A 9909-nucleotide genomic window follows, 5' to 3' on the forward strand; every position below is an offset into this window, starting at 1 on the left:
TGCAGAAACCTCCAGCTGCTGCTCCCAGTGCAGGGTCCCCCTGTGCTCACAGGCCTCTGCAGCCACTGCAGAATTTGCCTCTTACCATGGCCCCCGTTTCCCTGAAGTAAGGAGGTTCTCCTTCCACCATCTCGATGGTCACAATGCCAAAGGCCCAGATGTCCACCTTGGGGCCATAAGGAGATCTGGTCACAACTTCTGGGGCCATCCAGTGAGCAGTGCCCACCATGGAGCTGCACTGGTCCTGCTCAGGGCTGAGCTGAGCGCAGAGGCCAAAATCAGCTGAGGACAGAAACAAACCCTGTCAAAGGCAGCTGCAATGAGGAAACCAAGCACAAAGAAGGGCCATAGGCAGAGCAAAGGCACTGCTGGCAGCCTGCTCCTCTCCTGAGCTCTCTGCAGGGGCAGCCGCTCTCAGCTGGCAGCAGGGGCCGGGCAGTGCCCCCAGCAGCCCTTGTGGGGCTCTGGCCCTCCCTGGGAAGCAGCCCCACACCCGCAGCCCGGGAGCGCCGTGCCTGGCCAGGAACACCCACCCAGCCTGACAGAGCCGTCCATGCCCAGGAGGATGTTGGAGCTCTTCAGATCCCTGTGGATCACCCGCTTGGAATGGAGGAAATCCAGGCCCTGCAGACACTGAGAGAGAACAATGTGGTAAATAGATATGATTCATGCTGATAAAATTGAAACAGTAATCGATATTGATACAGTAATTAATATTTGGAAACAGTAAAACAGTTAAAAGTTGTAATGCCAAAGAAGAAAGGGAGAGGAGGGGCTCCACCCCCCTCTCCTGGCAGATGTTCAAGGATAGGAGGAAAAGCAAGAGCTAACAGTTACTAAAAATTAACAGAGTGAAGGGAAAATCTGCTTGGGTCCCAGGAAAATGCCCGCTATAAGAGATTTATTGCTTTGATGCTCAAACGTAGTAATATGTTAATTTTGGCTTACATTATACTGGCTTGGTGCACATGTGTAACCCAAAGGTGAATTAAAGGACAAAGAGAAAGAGGAGAGGTCTTCATCCAAAACGACCCCCAAAGACTTGTGCGACCACCAAACCAAGTGGTGAAGCGTGCACGGTAAAGGTGGTGATGAGGGCAGAGGTAAAAATGTGATGAATTGAAAATGGGAGGAGATGACATGGACACATGACATATAAGGGGGGAATCTTCACTTGGCAAGCTCGCACGTGAGGTGGCAAGGGTCCAAGAGCCCTGCACTCCGTACCCCCTGGTTATCTTTTGCTTATGCGCTATTATTTGAACCAAATGATCCCTTACTTTAATCATATTATATTGTCAATATATATTTTCTAAACTATTAAATTAAAATTGCTGCTATCTCAAATATCGTTTGGTTTTTTTTATGATGGGATAATTGGGCAAACATAACAACAAGAAGCACGAGGGCAAAAACCAATGGCCGGAATATATCACACAAGGAAGGACAGTTCAGAATTCTGCCAGCAGCAGCTTTGCTGTGACAGGCCAGGAGTGCAGTGCACACAAGCTCCAGGCAAACAGTTCAAGGCAAAGCTGAGAACAGCAAATCAAATCCAAACCAGACAGAGAGTACCACAACAGCAGGAGAGAGAACAAGAACAGAGTAGAAGTGCAGTGATGCTGGCAGGCCGTTCACTGCAGAGGCTCTTTCTTCCCCAGCTCATAAAAACAACACAGAAACAAAGCCCTGAGCATGGAGCCTCTCCTGTTCTCACACCCTGTTTGGAAGGACCATCATGTCCCAGCCATGGAGTGACAAGCAGGATCCCTCACCTCCTGACTGACAGCTGCCATCTCTCCTTCAGCCATGCGTGTCTGTCTGACAATGTCCTGCAAAGTTCCTCCATCCATATATTCCATCACCAGCCAGAGATCTCCATCAACAAGGAAGCTGGAAGAGGAAAACAATGGCATGGAGATGAAAGTGCAGAGCTCAATTGCCCCATGGAAAAGCCTGGAGTGGAGTTTTGATTCCAGGTCACTTGTCAATGAGGACAGAATCAGATGGAGAGACATTCCTGCCAGGCTGCACAGCCCTTGGAATCTGCATAGTCTAAAGGAGAAGGAGACACCTGTGAGAAAGGAGAGGCCTTAGATGGCAAGCAGGTGAAAAATGCAGTTTAGCAACAGCCCAGATCCATGCGGAACCACAACCCTTGGCCCCAGCTGGTTGAACATCTGAACTCATCAGTTCCACCATTCCCTCCAGAACAAGGCAACACAACTGCCAGGGTTATCCAGGGGAGGAGGCTGTACAGCACTTGGGACAAAAGCAGTCAGAAAACCTTTCAGAAAGTCCCGTGACAAACAGGCAAGGCCAGTGAAAAATGGGCAAATGAGGCATTTCTGGAAACAAGAACCTGATCTTCCTGGCATCTGTAGCAATGGAAAAGGGCTGGGAAGAAGAAGCCAAGGGAAATAATTTCTGCTGTGGTTCATCAGACTTGCTGGGAGACACAGCAAACGGGGAGGAACTTGAAGGAAAAACCAAAGCAAAGCAACAAAAGCACTTGGAGGGAGAGAACTGCCAGGCTGTTGTTTTGGGAAGATGTGGCTGGGTCAGGCATTTTCAAAACAGGCTACGGACTCCGGATGCCAGGAAATGTTAACGCAGGGCCCAGGCACAGGATAAGAGCTGAAGTACTCACCTGTCCAGAAATTTGACAATGTTGGGGTTCTTCTTGTCCTTCAGGAGCAGGATCTCATTCACAGCTCGTTCCCTGTTCTGCCCTCTGAGACTCATTTTCTTGATGGCCACCTGAAGGGACATTGCAGCCTTTAACTGCAGGGGTCTGTGCCAGGAGGCCACAGCAAACACGGAGCGAGTCTTTGTGGAGCGACGGAGCTGGGCTGGGCCCAACTGCCTTGGGATGGGACACCAGAGCTCAGCAAGGGCCATTGCCACAGCCCATTGCTCTGCCAGCTGGGGGCTGCTTACAGGACACATGGCCAGAGACATTTGGCCTTGCAAGCTCTGCAGAAATGGTCCCTCAGCTGTCAGCCTCAAAGCTCTAACAACATTCTCTGCACCTACAGTCCCCTCAAATGGCCTCAACATTCTCATTATTATTACTATTCAAACACATGTTGCAAGCAGGAGGTAATTCTGGTTCTGTGAAAACAGAGCAAAACAGCCAGGAACCCTTTAGCAATTCTATGGGATTTGCTCATGATTTCAGATCCAACTGCTCTGTTTGGGATTGCACAACAAAGCAAACACGCACATCCATTGCTCAGGTGATGCCTGTCACAGGCTGTCACTGACACCAGACCCAAACACAACTGCAGGATTTAGGAGAGAGCTTTGCTCTGGACACCCATCTTCTCATTTCTCTCCCTCTGTGAACAGCTGAAGTAGGACTAATACCCCAAACTGAGCCCAAGCAGGAGCTCTCCCTAATTACGGCTTGAGGTTCCCTTTGAAAATGAAAGGCAGGATGGAAAAACTGCTAAATAATGTTCCTGTCTGAGGCTGGGATGAAGATTAATTGGGCCTCAGTCTCGAGCAGCTGATGCATTCACACTTTTAGATATGAAGATCAAGCCAGGGTGTCCTGCTCTGACAGACACCACTGCCCTCCTTGCATTCCTTGGGCACTTGAGAAGGACCAAGTCTGTCCCAGCTGTGCTCTGCAGGCTGACACTGCTCTGCCTGCAGAGGAGCAGCCTGGGCAGGAAAGCTCTGCTGGCCCCCAGAGCTGCAGCCACAGCTCCCAGCAGAGGGGAAAGCCCTGCAGAGCTGCCGGCCGTGCTGGGTGTGTTGGCACTGACCTCTCCTCCAGTGGCCCTGTCGAGTCCTTTGTAAACGGTTCCGAAAGCCCTGGAGACAAAAGAGCAGAGAAGAAAGAAGCAGCGCTTTAGGCCCTGGCAGTGAAAGCCAGCCCAGACAGGAGATCTCTGCTGCCTGCAGCGTTCACAAACACCTGGGTGCATCGACCCTTCCAACAGCAGCACAGCAGCCACCAGCCCTCTGCCATGCAAGGTGTGCAAGAGAAAACTGAGACCCAACACGAAGGAACTGGGCTGGAGCAAATCCCAAATGTCCAGGCCGAATTGCTTTAGTTCCAAAGCTAGGAGGAGAAATGGGTGTCTAAAGAAGTGAAAAAGAATGCATTTCATCCTTTTCCATTTCCTGCCTAAGACCTGCAGGATCCACAAGGGCCCTGCTATCAGGCAGGCGATGCATTTTCCCCCAGAGTGCATCAGCTCTGTGTCTGTTACTGAATGTATGGGGTCTGCTACCTGTGCTAGAATAGACCACTTATTAGTTCATCTCTGGTTTCTTTTTCTAAACCATTAGGTTGATAATCCTGACCAGTGGATATTTTTTGACGGAAAATATTTGAAAGAAATCTTCTTGAGAACTGTTTTCTGACAGTCACCAGATGGTGAGTTGCTCTTTTAGGCAATCCAGTTCCAGGGACAGAAGATCTTCCAGGTCCTGCTCCTTGCTGCAGGCAGGACACTGCCAGCCTCAGGGGCCTTTGACGATGCCTTCTGACCACAGTTATCAATTCTGATCAGGACTGAGAGACAGCAGGATGGTAGCCCAGTGTCTGAAGGTGCTTTGGGATCTCCTGAGCTCTCACTTGATCCTGCACCAGCACAACCCCCAGCCCTGCTTGTGCAGAAGCAGCTGCCATGCACTTACCCTTGGCCAATCTGCTCCACTTCTTGGTATTTCTCGTCAGGCTCCGCCTCGCTCACGGTGTTCCCTGAAAGAAAAAATGTGGAAGATGCTCCCTCCCAGAGTGAGAGCCTGCCTTGCAGCAGAGCCAGAACCAGCCCCACACAGCACTTGCTCGGGCACCCAGGGACAGAGCAGACATACTCAGCTGCATCAGGCACCACTCCCCTCTCCCCTCTGGCTGCAGGGCTGTGCTGCTGTCAGAATGTTCAGCCCAGGATCCTACAGCGGAGGGAGCTTCATTGTCCTCTTCCCAAGCAGAGGGAGCTTCTCCATCCTCTTCCCAAAATGCTGCAGCTTCTCCATCCTCTTCCCAAAATGCTGCAGGTTCGCCATCATCTTTCCAAGCCAGGGGATCCTTGCTGTCCACTTCCCATGCTGGGAGATGTTCACTCTCCTCTTCCCAAGACACAGGATGTCCTCCATCCTGTGGGAGGAGGATGGGAGATGGGAGATGTCCTCCATCCTCATCCCACTCCGGGAGATGTCCTCCATCCTCATCCCACACTGCACGTTTTCTGTTGTCCTCGTTCCACTCCGGGAGATGTCCTCCATCCTCATCGCACACTGCCAGTTGTCTGTTGTCCTCATCCCACTCCGTGGGAGCTTGGCCATTCTGGTCCCACACCAGGGCACATCCACCATCCTCGTCCCACGCTGGGAGATGTCCCCTGTCCTTGTCCCACCCCGCGGGAGCCTCGCCGTTGCGTTCCCACACTGCGGGGTGTTCGCCCTCGTCTCCCAGAGCAGCGGGAAGTTCACTGTCATCTCCCGGCACTGAGGGAAGTTCACCATCGTCCCCTGGAGCAGCGGGAAGCTCACTGCTGTCTTCCTCCTCTTTGGCCTCCTCTTTGGAAGCACAGGGAGACCCAGGAGGTGCTGGTGCTGCTTTTGTGCCCTGTGGACAGACGGCAGCGTGAGGGACGGGAAGTTCTATCTCAGTTATCACCTTATTTATCCTCAGCTGCACATCCAGCTGCACTAAGCAGAAATTGGGTTCAGAGCTGTTCCAACTAACAATGGGCTAAAGTCAACATTGCCACTTATTGTTGGGAATTCAATATTCCACCATGGCTAAAGCCAGCAAACAATCCTCTGCCTGCAAAACCAGACCTGCAGCTCTTCAAAAGCTCTTCAGCAGAAAAGGAGAAAACTGATGAGAATTCCTTTGCTGCTGCTGCTGCAGGCACTGACAGGAACTTTCCTTCAGCCTCCCAGGCTGGCACTCGGCTGCCACATGCCGAGCTCACAACTTGCTGCACAATTCCAAGTACCAAAGGTTCCTTTCCCACTCACCGAAGGAGGAGCTGCTCGGAATGTAGACATGAGGTGCCCTGAAACGGGAGACACGAACCAGATACTGTTAGGAGACAAACTGCCAGTGGTGGGAAATGCCACGGAGCAAGGCAACCCCGAGAGAGCATTTTGCTTTCACAGCATCCCTCCAGGAGCCACAGTCCCTTCCCACAGCAAGCAAGAGAACAGCACAAAATACTGGGCTGGGTCAGTTCTTGGCTGGAGCAGCAAAGGGAGGGAGTTCCAGGCTCTGCTGGCACAGACTCCCTGCTTGAGGGAACAGAACCCCCCAGGGCTCATTGCAGATGCTGTGCACGCCCCGCTGGCTGCAGACACCCCCTTTTCCAGCTGCAGCTGCTGGCAGGAGCGCTCCCAAAGCAATGGTGTCTTCATGGCAATTTGGTTCCAAAGTCAGCTCAGCTCCGGAGGAAGAACAGAAAGCACACAGCAAGCCCAAAGCCACAGATGCTGCAGCAAAGGAAAACCTCGACTTACGTGCCAAATGGGTTAAAAAATACCCCGAATAAGCCACAGAGAACACAGTGCAAACTGCAGCAGCCACGTGCTGCATCATTTTGGCTGTGCTGCACACGTCTGCAGCCTGTAGCCCTGCAAGCACAGAAGGACACCCGTCAGGGCTGGGCTGGCTGCTGAGAATGCCTCGGGCAGGAGGATCCTCCGGCAGCGAGCCCAGAGCCACTCTGGGCACTGAGGCCTCCGTGTCCCACAGCAACGGGAACACCACGGGGACGTGGCGCTGTTCCTGTGACATCCCAGCAGCAGCTCACGCAGAAACTGCCTGGAAGGTTCTCCTGTGTCACAAAGGAGCACAAAGAACCCTCCCAGGGCACAGCCCATGGCCCAAAGGGTGCAAGAGGAACTCGGAAAATGCAGCAAACAAGGACACCCCATAGCCCAGCCTGAACACTGAGGAGGAACAAGGACGCACCAAACCAAAGGAAACGTGACCATTAGTCACTGATACTTCTGACTAAAAGCAGCAAGCCTTGTTCCATCTGGGATCTTTGTTCTGGTTCTAAATGCTGGCAAGGTTCTCCACTCTAAATACACAGAAGGCAGGAACGGGGGAGGAGGTGGGATTAGGAAGGAGGAGGAGGAGGAGGAGGGAGAGAGGAAAAGGAGGAGCAGGAAGAGGAGGAGCAGGAGCAGGAACAGGAGGAACAGGAGGTTCCAGTGCTCCCTGTGGCTGCAGCCGCGGGACCATCGCCTCCAGGTCGTCCTGCAGATGAGAGGGGAGGGGGAGCTCGTCCCAAATCTATCGGGGGGGTCCCTGAGTGTGTTTTTTTGTTGGGGTGTGTTTGGAGCTCACAGATTGTGGAATTAACCCCAAATATCATCTGGTGTCCCTGGGAGGTTTTTTTCTCTGTGTGTGTAGGTTTGGATCTTGCAGGACCGCAAAGCTGAGCCCCTTGGGGGATCTTTGGGGGCCCACGTAGCCATTGCCCAGTATGGGCAGGGGAGGACATTGGTCCTGGGGATCCCCGGGAGAGCAGAGGAGGGGAACCCCTGGGACCCCCAGAGTGTGGAGAGCAGAGAGGGGCGATCCCAGAGCTGGGGGACCCTGGCAGACTGGAAAGGGGGGGAGCCTGGAGATGAGGGACCCCTGGGATCCCTGGGATCTCAAAGCAGAGCATCAGGGTAGAAGGGACCCCATGGACCCCCAAAAGCCCCTGGATCATCCCTAAGCAGGACGCTGGAGAAGGGGGAGCCCCTGAAACCGTTGGGCTGAATCTTGATATTGTGGAGATTTTCATGGACACAAGACTCCTGCTGAGATCCAGAGATGGACCTGGCCAGGAGGAGCTTCTACTCCAAGGCACTCCCACCTTGGTTTCCCCCAAACCAGGGTTTGTCATTCTCAAGCTGTGGCTAAATGGAAGAGGTGGAAAAGCCCCAGAGATCCCACACGTGGAGGGGCTTCAAACCCAGCCCAGGGAACTGTGGGGAGGAAAGAGCCCCCCTGAGTCAGGAAGGCGGCCAGAGATCCAGCCAGAGCTCAGAGCTGGTGGAGAAGCCTCATGGCAGGGAGGAAAGCTTATGTTTCCTTCTTGCTGGTTGGTGGAGACATTGCTGTGATCTTGTTGATGACATCAGTGGGAATCTGACGCCTTCCATCTTGCCACTTTACTCCAGGAACTGGATCTTTTGGGCAGGTCCCTTGATTTTGCTCTTCTTGACGGTGAAGCTGGCTTCCAGCAGAATCTGGATGATCCTCTCTCCATTCTCAAACACTTCCATTGCTGTGTTCTCCCACACAATGATGTCATCGATGTACTACAAGTGCTCTGGAGCCTCACCCCTTTCTAGTGCAGTCTGGATCAGTCCATGGCAGATGGTGGGGCTGTGCTTCCACCCCTGGGGCAGTTGGTTCCAGGTGTACTGCATGCCCCGCCAGGTGGAAGCAAACTGAGGCCTGCATTCTGCTGCCAGAGGAATGGAGAAAAATGCATTGGCAATGCCAATGGTGGCATACCATTTCACTGCCCTGGACTCCAGCTCGTAGTGGAGTTCCAGCATGTCTGGCACAGCAGCGCTCAGTGGTGGAGTCACTTCATTCAAGCCATGATAGTCCATAGTCAATCTCCATTCTCTGTGAGACTTGCACACAGGCCAGATGGGGCTGTTGAAGGGTGAGTGGGTTTTGCTGAGCACCCCTTGGCTCTCCAGCTCACAGATCATTTTGTGGATGGGGATCATGGCGTCCCAATTCATCCAGGACTGCCAGCGGTGCACCGTCAAGGTGGCAGTTGGCACTCGCTCTTCCACCCTCAGAAGTCCTACTGCAGATGGATTTGTGATAGTCCAGGCAAAGTGTTCAATTGCTTAATGTTCTCTGTCTCTACAGCAGCTATGCCAAAAGCTCACTTGAGTCTTTCTGGGTCTTTGTAAAGCCATTCGGGAGGAAGTCTATGCCCAGAATACACGGGGCCTCTGGGCCGGTCACAATAGGATGTTTCTGCCACTCTTTCCCAGTCAGGCTCACCTCAGTTCCCAACGGGGTCAATTGCTGGGATCCCCCTGTCACCCTGGCAATGGAAACGGGTTCTGCCCCCACATATCCCAATGGTATCAGGGTACACTGCGCACCAGTATCAACTGAGGCATCACATTTTTGTGGCTTTGATGTGCCAGGCCATCAGATCCACACTGTCTAAAAGATCCAGTTTGGCCGTGCCTCTTCCTGGCTAGAGGCAGGGCCCCTCTAGTCCATGTTTTAATTCTTTCCTGGGCATACATGGTAGAGGTTCCTTCCAGGGGATCTGACAGATCATACTCAGCAGCTTGGTCATGGGAGGTTGAGGCTTCCTTCACTTTACTGGAGTTCCCTCGATTAGTGTTTCCCTCCTTGAATTGACGCACCCGTGCTGCCAGGACAGAAGTGGGTTTTCCATCCCACCTTCCCATGTCTTCCCCATGGTCACGCAGGGAGAAGCACGAGTCAGCCCCTGGCGGGTACCCTCTCTGTCTAGCTGGGGAACATTGGGCTCTGACTTTGGGGCCTGTGACTTGCACTGGTGCCATATGGGAACTGTTGCTCCTCAATGTTGCTCCTCACTGTGACGGTGTTCACAGAGGTCCCAGAATGAGGGAAGAGACGAGAATGTTGGCTCCATGTTTCAGAAGGTTTGATTTATTATTTTATGATATATATTATGTTAAAACTATACTAAAAGAATAGAAGAAAGGATTTCATCAGAAGGCTAGCTAAGAATAGAAAAAGAATGAGTAACAAAGGCTTGTGACTGACCAAGACAGTCCAGACAGCTGGACTGTGATTGGCCATTAATTAGAAACAACAACATGAGACCAGTCACAGATCCAGCTGGTAATTCCACAGCAGCAGATAATTATTGTTTGCATTTTGTTCCTAAGGCCTCTTGGCTTCTCAGGAGGAAAAAATCC

At 52.5% G+C, this 9909-nt stretch overlaps 1 long non-coding RNA gene across 1 annotated transcript; it reads right to left on the reverse strand.

The window, feature by feature from the left end:
• Positions 1 to 530: 530 nt before the first annotated feature.
• On the reverse strand, positions 531 to 3261 carry LOC141725926 (uncharacterized). The gene is made up of 3 exons (XR_012577494.1): positions 2651 to 3261; positions 1776 to 1893; positions 531 to 633 (listed from the first exon to the last, which is right to left on the reverse strand). It is a non-coding gene; the product is annotated as an uncharacterized LOC141725926 (long non-coding RNA).
• Positions 3262 to 9909: the final 6648 nt, after the last annotated feature.

This window comes from Zonotrichia albicollis, chromosome 31, assembly GCF_047830755.1.
Source record: "Zonotrichia albicollis isolate bZonAlb1 chromosome 31, bZonAlb1.hap1, whole genome shotgun sequence".
Lineage (NCBI taxonomy): Eukaryota > Metazoa > Chordata > Aves > Passeriformes > Passerellidae > Zonotrichia > Zonotrichia albicollis.